Consider the following 14,159-nt stretch of genomic DNA (forward strand, 5'->3'; position numbering starts at 1 on the left):
TGCAAACACACATACACACTTACACAGTAACTATAGCTTGCACATTTATTTCATCTTGTCACTTCAAAATACACATTAGATGTAGCAGCTGGACATTGGGCAGAAAGAAAAATTGCAATATGCTACCAATGTGTGAGGTTGCCACAGATCTGCTGATCACAAACTGCCAGATTCAATGAAGGCACATTAGGCACATACTTTAGTTGAATACAAACCTTGTGGTCAGTAACATCTGAAAAAGCTTCTGTTATTTCAACCTTATGTTTTGCGTTTCCCAGTGGTAGTCTTGTTTTTATGGTTCCCAAGGCTGGACTGGGACAAAAAATCGGCCCGGGCATTTTGACTAGAGACCGGGCCACCAGGATAAAGATTGAAAATGTGACGTCATTCAGGGGTAAAACCGCAAAGGATTCTGGGAACTTGTGGCAAGAGGTACTAGCCCACGCAGGCTTTCAATTGAACTCAGTTACACAGCGATAAAAAGAAACACAAAAAATGTCAAGAAGCTGTTGTATTATTAACTGCAATAGCCGGTCGCATGACAGCCACGGGAAGCCGACGGGTAGAGAGATCGTTTTTTTTTTATCGGATTACGTTGTTGAAGAGAAATTTTTTAAGCCATGTTTCCGAAGTAAGAGCAGACAGATGGTCTGGATATGCCGAATATAACGTCCCAGAACACTCCAGCTCACATGTTAGTCTGCTCCAAGCATTCCCACAAAGGTCAGAGTTTTGTAGTATTTAATGCGTCATTTTTATAACATAATTGGTGATATAGGTTACAAGCAAGTCTGGCGCTGAACAGAAATTGTCGCGCTATGCTCCTTTATTTATTGTGCATAAATAGTAAATTGTCCTGACACAATATTGCGCTTCGCTTCTGTTATTACCATGGTACATTGACAAAAACATATACTTTTATTCACAGGATAAAACAGTTGTTTTGTATCACTAATTGTCCAGTACGATTACAGCATACAATATTATTGTCACTGCTACATTTCTGTGATGCTACCAGAGATTATTTCCACTACTAATTAATTACCGTTGAGCTCAAAGGTCCTATTAATAAACGGTTAACGAATGTGTATTTATGAAGACGATTTGTGAGACTGGTAAACTTATGATAGGTACGATGGTCTTTCGTTCTACACGGTGCATTTCAAGGTCCTGTACCCATCCGTCGGCAAACTGTACCTGGGCTTGTTGCAGTGACCTGAAGTTACTAAACTTCATGAGTGTATGCACTCACTCCAAGAACCGTATAATTATAAATATGAGCGTGGTGAAAGTTGGGCAGCACGCTGACGTCTTTTGTCCACTCTGTGTGCTCGTAAGGGTCTGACCCTTTCACTCCTTTGATTTTTCCTCGTATCTTTTCTTTGTCTTTTCGTCAAGTCTGTCTTTGTACGGACCGGCATTGTTCTCCTTTTGTTTTGTACATTCCTTTTTTGTGCGGCAAAGAAAAAAAAGAAGGTATTGGAACCGGAGAATGAACGTTTTGCGGTGCTGCAAATGCTTGCATTTGATGCGGTACTTGGATTGTTTTGCCACGAGTTCCCGGCATGCAATGCGTGAAAGCCACGTGATTGCTAAACAAGGGGGAGGGTCCATCCGGCCTCCTCGGCTGTAATTGGTCCAGCCCAAAGTCGATCATGACCAACTGGCCAATCCAACACCTTTCATTATATATACCCTTCCTATATATATATATATAAAAAAAAAAATCTATCGGCCCATTAAAAACAAAAAATCACCAGCGGCCCACCGGGCAAGTGCCCGGTATGCCCGATGGCCAGTCCAGCTATGATGGTTCCTCAGCTGTAGTAATAGTACTGTTGGGGCATTAAGAGAGGGAAAAGGCCAAATACCCGGGCACGAGCTTGACCCCTTTGCATTTTGACCTTTTTTTTTCTACCCATGAGGCTGGTAGTGTTGACAGGACGCTAGTGGGGGAGGGTAGGCAAACAAGCCACATGGAAAAGGCTAGCAGGCAAGTGCTGCAAGGCCAACAAGACTATGGAAAACCTTTCTCAAAGCTGGCTCAGTCCTCTGCTCTAAATTAGCATGCATTATAGGCTGTTTGCAACTTGACTCAAAGGACTGGCTGGTTTTGTGAGACTTTTCACAGCACAGGATGTCTAAATCAGGAATAATCCCTTTACTGTTATCTTGTAATCTTTGTTCTATATTTTTACATGTGCTGCATCAACAAATATTTGGTAGAACTGAAAGAGATGTTAGATAGTTTTTGTCATTTTAAACTACGAAGAGAAGGCTCAAAATGCTGGCAATTTTCTCTGAAGCTGGCTATGGAGTGAAAGCCTGATCATTTATGGCTGTGGCCTTGCAGAGCGAGTCTTTTCCACAGGCCTTGATGCTCAGTGTATTTTACTTGCCTATGCTTCACTGCTGCTGGGAATCACTAATGTAGCTGATAGCACCCACCACTGATAGATTTGTGTCCCTCAGGACAGGTTTGTATCACTGCTGGCTGTCAGCACATACATTATGTGGTTTAAAGAAGAATGATCACTGCTATTAACAACAAAGCAGGCCCAATTGAATAATTTAGCACAGTGGGTATTCACAGTGGCTCGCTGCTGATAAAGAAGTGGAGAACTGATCAAACAGCTCTCACGCAAGGCTTGGAAATAAAAATAAGAAAATAAGATCAGAGTAATTAGTTGAGGTGCCCCGTTCCAGTCCAGTGCCTAGTGCTTACATCCCTCTCGCTCTGACATTTAGTCAAAATTGTGATTCTGCTTTTCTGCCTGCAATGGCAAATCAATATGTTCCATAACAGATGGAAGTAGGAATGATGGGATGTGTTTTCTGTGTAATGCAAAAGCTGATGTTGGTTCTTCTTCTCTCCTTGATCTGGTTTTTGTGATGTTGCTGCAGAAGTTACAATAAAATAAAAAATAAATAAATAGAATAAAACACCCTACATTTCCTGTTAGCCTATTATGGGCTACTTGAGATTGATCTCATCTTCTTGGAGAAGAAATAAATAGATTTGCAGGCTCTGACTCCCTCTAGAGGCCCTGATGATTAACAGCAACACACACATTTTTGTGATGGACATTAATTATTTTGTACTCATATTTATATCAACACACTAACATGCTGTTGCTAAGAATTCAAGTGCTTTAAAAAATATATCAGTTTACTGCTGAGTTCAGTATTGGCTTGGTGTTCTGGGGGGTTTGGCTTACTTTTGCAGCTGCTTCTGTCTTAAAATGTATTCATAAATTAATTTTAAACACTTTTTCAGTGACACAGTGGCATTCTACCAATAAGTTAAGTCTCATCCACACTGGTGACTCAATTTGCACAATTTAGACATCTGAAATGTCCTTTTCTATGGTCATGCTTTGAGATTATTTGCAGCATTTTTGTCAATTTGCTGTCACAATCACAACCGAGTAAGTGATGAGAAAACAATATATTTGCATCAACATCAGAAGGCTCAGTCAGACCACAGCCGATGTTGCACGCTCTGTGCTTCAGCTGCCTGCACTGTAAGAGCTTAGACATCCGCATGAGCAACACATGATGTAACAGGTCTGTAAGGATAACTTTAGGGAGAAACAGATCCTCAGCTATCAGCAGGGTTTATCAGGATCATGGTGCTTTTTTTGATTAAAGTCTTAAAAGTCTTAAAATATTTTGATCCAAGATCAATGATAGATAAGTGATCTTCTGATATTTTACTCATTTAGATCTAGCCTTTTAACATTATGGAGTTTTCTCTCCAAAGTTTGCAGTGAGAGACAACACATGTGAAGATCAAAGGTCTTTTGAAGTTAAATAGTAGAATGACACCAACAGTTACAAGTGCAGAGGTACGAACGTTAGAAAATAGAAGTGCAATTTCATTTTTTTCAGCAACTTACACACGTTTTCACACTTTTTGTTCTTTGTTAGATTCATTTTTAGATTTTAGATGTGTTAATTATGCCTCATTGTTCTCACAGATCCTTTGTTTTTTTTTAATTGACCAGGCTCTCTCTCTCGCAAGCACAGTCTGTCTCTTTCTGTTATGTCAGTTTTATTACAAATATAATACAGATGCTCCAAATGTGCCTTGCTTTTTATTTAAATAATGGTGGCCTTGAAATCATTTCATATTCTTCATATTTTACTAGGATAATGTGAAATACGTGCAGTAATTTTTTGGAAGATGTGCAAACATAAGTAGAAATACAGTATATACTGAAAACAAAAAACAGTTTGTACAATTCTAACAAGCTTGAAAGTCAATATTTGGTATTGCCACCTTCATTCTTCAACACAGCGAGAACTCTCTGAGTTCAGGCCTGAGGTGTGTTGTTATTTATTTAGGAATAGTTCTGCAGGCTTCTTGATGAATATTCCAAAGCTCTTCCTTGGATACTGGCTGCCTTTGATTCCATTTTCAGTCAAAATCCCACACTTTTTGTACAATGTTGAGGTGCACTTTCTGGGGAAGCCATTATGTGTTTTTCTACCCAGGTATGCAGGTATGTTTGGGATGACTGTAATGTTAAAAACATATGAAGCTGTTGTCAATCAATCCATGATAGTACTTTTAACTTTTAATAGTACTTTTAATTCCACCAGTTTCATAATTTAATGAATTCTCACAAGATCCCCAACACCAAAATGGTAAAATGGTAAATGGCCTGTATTTGTATAGCGCTTTACTAGTCCCTAAGGACCCCAAAGCGCTTTACACACTCAGTCATCCACCCCTTCACACACACATTCACACACTGGTGATGGCAAGGTACATTGTAGCCACAGCCGCCCTGGGGCGCACTGACAGAGGCGAGGCTGCCGGACACTGGCGCCACCGGGCCCTCTGACCACCACCAGTAGGCAACGGGTGAAGTGTCTTGCCCAAGGACACAACGACAGAGACTAGCTGAAATGCTGTCCCAAAATATGACAGAGTCTCCACCATGTTATATAGATACATGCAGACAGTTACTGCTGTGCCTCTCTCTTGATGACCTCCAAATGTATTAATTTGGAGTCAACATGACTGATTTTCAGTCAGGTTTTTCTAGAACTTTGTATAGCTCAGCCCTTTATCCCTGTTCATTCATCTGCATATTCAGTTTTAATTCTCTGAGTGGAGAATGGAGAGCCTATTGTTCCCCACTCCTCCAGTTTCCGAAGGTTTTTTCTTCTTCTTTTTTAAGGACTTATTTGACACAATTTTTTTTCTTATGTTTTATGTATATAGATTTTTATTTACTAGGTCTTTGGGAATAACATTCATTGTCCAAAAATTCTATTAGATGATTTAACTAAAGAAATCGGAAACGCTATGAGTTTTTTTATGTTTAGGTTATAGTCTGTTAGTAACATACAATTTAAAATAGTTTATTTTTCTAAGTTGTCTGTTACGTGTAGACACGGCACTAGTTCATCTCCTGAATTACTACATTGTAACTGAACGTACACACTGAATATACACACACTTTTCCCTCGAGTACAAGCATGCTGTGCACTTTCCTGTCCGGCCACACGAGGCCGCTGCACACATGTATCTCAAGAAACTGATTTAAAGAACACAGTTGCTCTTTAACCTATTGTGCTCCTTATTTATTTATTTATTTTGCAAAGATAAGTATAGAAAAAGAGTGGACATGTCCATACACTACCAGTCAAAGTTTGGGCATGCCTTCTCATTTAATGGTTTTTCTTTATTTTGACTACTTTCTACATTGACAACATCAAATATATGAATATATATATTACTAAATATATGGAATTGTGTAGCAAAAAAAAAAAAAGATAAATAACTCTAAATTGTTTTATATTTTAGATTCCTCAAAGTAGCCACCCTTTGTTTTGTTGACAGCGCTACAAACCCTTGGCCTTCTCTCAATGAGCTTCATGATGTAGTCACCTGATATAGTTTTCACTTGACAGGTGTGCCTGTCAGGGTTCATTTGTGGAATTACTTACCTTCTTAATGGGTTGGGACCATCAGTTGTGTTGTTTAAAGGTCAGGTTGGTACACAGCTGATGGCCCTATTTGACAACTGTTAGAATTCATATTATGTCAAGAACCAATGATCAAAGTAAAGAGAAATGACAGTTCGTTATTACTTTAAGAACTGAAGGTTAGTCAGTCCAGAACATTGCAAAACTGGCTCACATGAGGACTGCCCCAGGAAAGGAAGACAAAGAGTCACCTCTGCTGCTGAGGAAAAATTCATCCGAGTCATCAGCCTCAGAAATCACAAGTTAACAGCACCTCAGATCGGAGCCCAGATAAATGCCACACAGAGTTCCAGTAGCAGACACATCTCTACATCAACTGTTCAGAGGAGACTGTGTGAATCTTGCCTTGATGGTCAAATAGCTGCTAAGAAACCACTAGTAAGGAAAAGCAACAAGCAGAAGAGATTTGTTTGGGCAAAGAAACACAAGGAATGGACATTAGACCAGTGGAAATCTGTGCTTTGGTCTCATAAGTTCAAATTTGAGATCTTTGGTTCCACCTCTTTATGCAATGCAGAAAAGGTGAACAGATGAACTCTACATGCATGGTTTCGCCATGAAACATGGAGGAGGAGGAGTGATGGGGATGCCTTGCTGTTGGGAATTTATTCAAAACTGATAGCACACTGAACCAAGGTGGCTACCACAGTATCCTACAGCAACGTGCCATCCCATCCCATTTGCATTTAGTTGGACAATCATTTATTTTTCAAAAGGACAATGACCCCAAACACACCTCCATGCTGTGTAAGGACTATTTGACCAAGGAGGAGAGTGATGGAGTGCTGTGCCAGATAGACCTGGCCTCCAGAGTCACCTCACCTAAACCCAATCAAGAGCAAAAGGGCCAACAAGTGTTCAGCATCTCTGGGAACTTCTTCAAGACTGTTGAAAAACCATTTCAGGTGACGACCTAATGAAACTCATCGAGATATGCCAAGAGTGTGCAAAGCAGTAATTAAAGCAAAGGGTGGCTATTTTGAAGAATCTAAAATATAAAACATGTTTTGAGTTATTTCACACTTTTTGTTTACTACATAATTCCATATGTGTTCATTCTTAGTTTTGATGCCTTCAGTGAAAATCTACAAAGTAAATAGACATGAAAAAAAAACATTAAATGAAAAGGTGTGTATATATGTATATTGTATGAAAGAACAATGGCAACAAGAACACTTCTTGTGTATGATTTTGGGAATGGGATGTTGCTAATGGATCCTTTGGGCTAGGTGTTGGAGTGGGTGGGCCCTCTTTGGATCAGGCTTGTTCCAGCACATCAGAAATTTGGTGCATTTGAAAGCCGGGTCAACGCCTTGTGCTCTGTGTCATGTTCTTGGCTGCTTCGGAGCACTTTCTGGGACGTGGCATGGTTCATTAACCTGCCGAAGGAGACTGCTCCCATTAAGGTGTGCTGTTGCTATTGTTTGTGATGTGCTTGGACTGCAACAGTGATTAGGTGGATGAAAGTCATAATTTATGGTTTAATAGTAGAATATCTGTGTGTAAGCACAGAGATAATATTTTTCTCCCTATGCTAAATCTCTTTAAGTGTGCTCTTGCATGATACATGGTAGGTTCATATTTAGCTCAGTGAAAAAAGATACCAACCTGGTCCACTGTTATGATGATGGCTGCGAAGCAACAAACCCGCCCATAAAACATAATGCCAAATTAATACCTCTATAAATACACACGACAGATCAAGTGTTGAGAGTGCATAGCTTCATGTCCATACCTCACCCCCTGACTGGTAGCACCTGTTTCTTTTTCCCAATAAGAGGTTATATTTTATAAAAATCTAAATTCCTCTTGTCAGTTGTTCCATTCCTTATATAAAATCCAAATTATGCCACTGAGAAGATGTTGACATCACGAGCTCCTGTCTGGAGACTCTTCAAGCACTATAACCAATGGAAACCGACAACAAAACACTGAGAGATCAGAAGGAAAAACTGCTCTCTAAGCAGCAAAGCTGGAGAGGAGGTGCTGTTAAATGTTGGGCTGTCTCTTAATGGGTTCTGGGTTGCTGTGGTTCACTTTAAAGTAGCTTAGTGGTTCCAATTGTGGTGTCTCATGCTGACCTCATTCAGCCTCACATTTTGAGTCTGGCCTCTCCTTTCTCTTGCCTCCCCTGTATCTCGCTGACCAAATTATTTCCACCGTAGTGGCATAGACTTGGTGCTCCACTGAGTGCACTGACAGGAAGGGGATAAAAACAGAAACCTTGTTTCCATGGCACACCAAAACAAACTCTCAGCGTGAGACAGTTGTGTGGCTATTATTTAGTGGCAATGACACGACAAAGGTCACTCCAGGGAAACACAGATGAAGGGAAGGAAATGCAGTTGTCTAATGCAAAAGGCAGAGATGTCAGAGAGACTTCAAAATTCCCACTTGGAGCCCAGAATAGATTCCTTCCTTCGGCATGCCAAACTTTCCTTCTTTCTCTCCTTGCATGTCCCTCTGAGATTTCCATTATATGATTTCTTTTAATTTATTTATTTTTCTTTATCCCAGCTCTCCAAGCAGGAGAGCTTTGTCTGCAATTACTGGATAAGCTTCCAGTGCTACTGCCACCAGCTCCAGTTGTTCTTCCCCATTCAATAATTCAGTTGTCACGACATGAAACTATGATCAGAAGAGAGCGTCTTCAGCCTTCCTATAAACTTAACCGGACAGGATTTATGATCTTGAGAGCCATTTAGATGATGGTGCACGGCCCTTTGAGAGACAACTCCCTCTCAGAGCGCAGAAAGACAAGGTGACCTTGTGGAAACCTAGTCAGCTAAAGATTTATTATTAAAAAGAAGCATCTTTGCTTTAGTAATTAAAATGAGGGATGAGGTGATCTGATTGATAGAATTCTGTAAGTTATTAAAAAAAGAGGGGAATAAGGATAATAATAAAAATTAATGCTTAGTATCACACAAGCACACACTATATTCACATAATATAAATCTAATGACATGTAACACATCCCAGGACATGAATGGGCTCAGCCAAAGCCAAAGCTTATTAAGGCTGCACCAGATTTTCCCTTATTTGAGCATATACAGCATCTGGTTTCAAGTTTTTAAATCTTGAATAAATAGTTAAAGATCGAAAGAGTATGTTTAATGCTGCTTTATAAGTAATTACTAGCAGATTTTATATTCTGCTCTGCGTGAGTTAGCACAGAAAGCTGAGGCTTGCAGATATTTTTCATATGCCACAATTTAGATGGTGTTGTTTTCCATTAAAATAAATTGCTTCTTTTAAAAACATCACCAGTACGGCTCAGCTTTGTTCTCGTTCAGTAAAACAAAAAAAATCAACAACCCCCCCCCCCCCCCACATATGGGAACATATGCATATGCTCAGACAGGCATCCACCTTTCCAGCATTCTGTCTATAGATGACTCTAAGTGTGCTGTAATGGTATTAACTTTAATGTAGTTCCTTGCTATTACAAATATCCCACAGATGGATCTTTTGTTCTGGGATTAATAAGATGAAATCCAAGTCTTTGTCATTTACAGACAGAGCAGCTATAGCTGTATAACGTCACTGGGTGGAGACTAAAGAGGGCAGATTTAGAGCTTCATGTAAAGTCGTGTGTAAATGTTGACCTGAAATATGGATTCAAGTAAATCAAAAACAGACCGTGACAATTTGGAGAGTGACTTAAACGCAACAAGTAAGAATGTGTGAGTCAAAGGTATGTTAGATGTGTCTAACATAGCTTGTATGCATTTCAGTCATGGAAAATGCTGAAGTATGAATCAGACTTTGACAGACATTAAAGCACTGAATCTGGTATGACACACATGTAGTTGATCAGATATTAGAGTATTGGCTTTATGGACTTCATGCAAGCAGAGAGTGAAATCAGGAAAATGTACACATAAGCATATATAAATGGGTAGGGCACTTCATTCATTCAAAATGCTAACTAATCCATCCATCCATCCTCTTAGTGATAATATCCATGGGTTACTTTTCACCTATTCTTTAGCTGAATATATATTATATAAAAAAAGGAAATGATCGATAAGTGAAAAGAACAGAAATGGCACTGCTCCTTCACAGCAGCTGTGAAGAGTAGAGTGCTTAACATTAAAAGAGTTCACAAAAAGTTCAGCAAATACATGAGAGTGTATTTTTAAAAGGTCATGTCCTCAAACTGTTCTGCTGCGTTAAGTTACTAAACTGCACCTTATTATTACATTCTACTGGAAAACATTGTCACTAGCTTTGCGTAAAAGCTCCTACTGGCATCTTGGCCTACCTGCGAAGCAGATGGCTTAAATTCCACATACTGAAAGTAAGGTAATGGACATGGCAGGCTGGGACATGATAAGGCCAGACAGTTAATTGTTGGGGGGATGGGAGGGCTGTCTTTGTCCACTGCGTAACCATAGAAATGAAATGTGATGTCATGATTAAATCAGCTCATATTAAAACCACATGTCTCCGCAGTCAGACACCTTCCTAATGTCTGACCTCACGAGAACCCTCAGACCTCAAACACAAGTTAATGCTACTGTTAATGAACCAATTAGACACCAGTCTGAGACTGAACTTTTACAAATAACATTGAACAGATTTAGTAACATAACTGCAGCCAACATGGGAATTCTCGTAATGCCCCCTAGAAAAAGCACCCCCATTACACTGCTTCCTTTATGTACTTGGTAATGAGATTTTTCTATGTGCTGTGGGCATTCATAAACAACAATCACTGTGGAGCTACCTGAGAAAAATGCAGCTCAGAATAAACTTAGGTCATGAGAAATTGTTTACTTTTGTGAAAATGCCTTGACTACAGTAACATGACGGATGGAGCAGGCTTCTGTTTGTCAGGCAGTGTGACCAAAATGAAATTAAACATATCACCTTATCAAATTTTATTTTATTTTATTTTTTACTGAAAGTTTTTCAGTGGTTTCAGACTCCAAAACGTTTATACAGGATATAGCACAGAAGGAAACATTTTAAATGTTTTCTACTGCACTGTAAACCCAAACACTCAGAGTACTTTTAAGTAATGTAACTTTTTAAAAACAGTCTTACCAACTCAATTAGCTTAAGTTTATCTTACATTTTCTTTCATTTGAGTTAGTTCAATTTATTATTTTTGATCAATTTCAAATATTTTGCATATTAAGTACCTACTACTTAAAAAATATTATTACTCATAAACATAAACAATCATAAACAAACATAAAAGATATTTGTCTTTGATCTGATATAACAGCTGACATTATTTAGCTTCTGAGAAAAGCCAACAGAGTAAAAGTAAAATGTTCTTGTCTTTTATCGGTTGCTCACAGGTTGTTGCACTAATATTATGCATAAAGTTTAACAAATTCTTTTTGCTCTTTTTGGTTGATTTTATTTCTTTGTGAAATATTACATAAATAAAATAAAAAAACATTACAAAATCTGCATTATTTTCAAGCTGTAAAAACAATCAACTGGCCTTTAGATTTTTAATTTTGTTCATGTCCAGTCACATATGAAGATCCGCCCTGCACGTGGTTTGATTTTGAAATGTGAGCAAGTGGGATTAAAGACTCATTGAAAAGCCAGAAACACCAGCTGTCAGGTGGCTCAGTCTTCATCACTGTTGACCAATAATGACATCGTTTGTATCACAGTAAATATTCTAATTTTCTTTAGATTTGTCTTTTTTCCAAGCCATTATGGTGAAAAGCAAAGCAAAGCAGTTCTCATTCTCATACGGTTAGCAAACAGTTAATAAGCTAACATGGAATAAGCTAATGAAGCTGCTTCACTAAATTAGCTGACTGAGTTAGCAGCGGTAGCTGAGACAGACTACTAAATCTACTTTGCCACTATCCCTCCTCTGCACATATCTAAACCATCTCAGCCCGTTTACTTGTCACTTGGATTCGGTGGACACAGAACAGGTTACTGTCTAGAACACAGATAATCTGTTTATCTGTTACCTACCCATATATAGTTTGTTCTAAAAAACAAAACAAAAAACTACAAAAATACAGAGTTATAACTAAAATAATACACAGCTTTCAAACATAACTCTTGCTGGGTGAGTCTTAAACACACAAAAGTGTTATAATGATTTGCAGAATCAGTATTATTCAGTATTAGACTTGAGTTATTTTCTTTATGTAAAAAAATAGTAATTTAAATACCACATCTAGTGTGTGCTCTCTAGAGAGAGAAGACTGCAGCTGTAGTAGGTCTCTACAATCAAAGCCTTGGGTTTCACATAATAAACTATTATGCATCTGGATAAACAGAAGAGGGGTGGTGGAAGGTGGATAGAAACTGCACTCAGGCAAATACATTTCCTTTTACTCTCTTCTCCTGCTTTCCTCCTTCTGCTACTTTTCCCTCTTCATCCCACTGCCGTTATACTTTTTTCTTCACAAACTATTTCCATTTCAGTCTTTATTCAGTTTTCCTACCAAAGAAATACATAGACTACAGTTTGTGTGCACTCTGTGGTTTAAGCCCTGCTGTTTCAGGAAACTGCCAGAGATATTTGATTCACTTTCTCTGAGTTGTTTGATCTGTGCTCCCCAAGGGCTCTCACATGCAGCTTTCCATGTGGGAAAAGAACAACAAATGAATTAATTCCAGTGTCACATCCAGCAGAAATAAACACACCCACCCAGCAGACCCAAATAGATACAAAATAAAAGCAATGGTAAACAGACACAAAAAATGTTTTCATTGGCTACCTTTCTGTTGTTTTCAAGTGTCAAATAAGGGTATTTGCAACCTGATTTAAATAAAGTTTATTTAAGTAATCCTGTAAAAAACAAATTACAACCTTACTGATTTTATAGGAAGCAAGAGAATAAGTAACAACAAGGTTTTGCTAATCAAATACACTCCATTAATTAAACATCAGCAAGTGTGACCACCTCTGTAAAAGTAGAGGTTTTGGCAGTTTGCTGGTCTGGACCATTGAAGTGTGTTAACACAATGTTACAGTCTTACCAGGAGTAGATTTCCTGGCAAATTCACCCCAAGGTCAGACCGTGCAAAGCTCAGAAACTGCAAAAAACCCAAGAACTACATTTCAGACTCCACAGGCATCAATTACTATGTTAAATGTTGAAGTTCATTGTAGTGCAATTAGAAGAAGCCTGAAGAAGTATGCTTTATTTGGAAGGGTGGCCAGAAGGAAGCCTCTTGTCTCTCAAAAGAACATGCAAGCATGGCTTCAGTTTACAAAGTTGAGTTTGAACAAACCACTAAACTTCTGGGACAAAGTCCTTTAACCAGATGAGACAAAAGTAGAGATGCCTGGCTCATCCAAGTAACTTGGGTTAACTCTGAAGAAGGCAGTTCACTTCTAACTGAGGTATATTGTCATTATACTGTGAACCTAACCTGCTCCAGAGTAGGCTCTGTTCCAGATGGGAAATAACCTTCAGTTTTCCAGATAATAGCATCACCATTCCTGTAAGATCTCTTTTGTAAGTATCTGCACCTATACTGTATTTGCATACCTCATATCAAATTTGTATGTACACCAAGCCTATTTTTGAAACCTGTTTTTATATTTAAACTTTACTCTCAAACTGCAGAGGATAGTAAACCTTGATGCTTAAATGTATCCAAAAATAAAGATTTAAAAGCTCTAATCATCGCAGAAATAAACAACGGCGCCAAGAGGGCACTCAGTGATAAAATAAGTAATTCATTAAAATGTTTATTGAACAGGTCTGTACGTTAAATAATCAGATTATTAATTTTCAGTAGCATTAATGTGTCTTTTTGCAACATTGTCGCATTTTGCTCTTTTTTATTTATCTCAATTTTATCATCATCTAACAATGTCTCTGACAGTAGTTGGAGTAGGTGGCACTCAAAGGTATAATTTTGTGTTGAAGAAGAGTCGTATAAACTGTCAGACATTAGATGTTGCTAACACCACCCATTTCATATGAATGCGCAGGGCCAACTTAGCACATTAGTAACGAGCTTGATGTGATTGTTTTTCCTGATTGCTAATGTTAAGGTAAGTGAATCCTGATAACAGAAAGATAACCTGAGTGTCACTGAATTGGTAGTACAGGCCCAGGGAACCTTGTAGTCACTGAGTTGACCATTAACTCTTCTGTATTCCACAGAAACACACCAGCAAATCTGGAGGAGAATTTCTGTAAGAAAAAGTCCAG

The sequence above is a fragment of the Aulonocara sp. 'chitande type north' Nkhata Bay genome, linkage group LG7, assembly GCF_057382095.1.
Source record: "Aulonocara sp. 'chitande type north' Nkhata Bay isolate Kocher_YH1m ecotype deep benthic linkage group LG7, A_spYH_male_GT1.1, whole genome shotgun sequence".
Classification (NCBI taxonomy): Eukaryota; Metazoa; Chordata; class Actinopteri; order Cichliformes; family Cichlidae; genus Aulonocara; species Aulonocara sp. 'chitande type north' Nkhata Bay.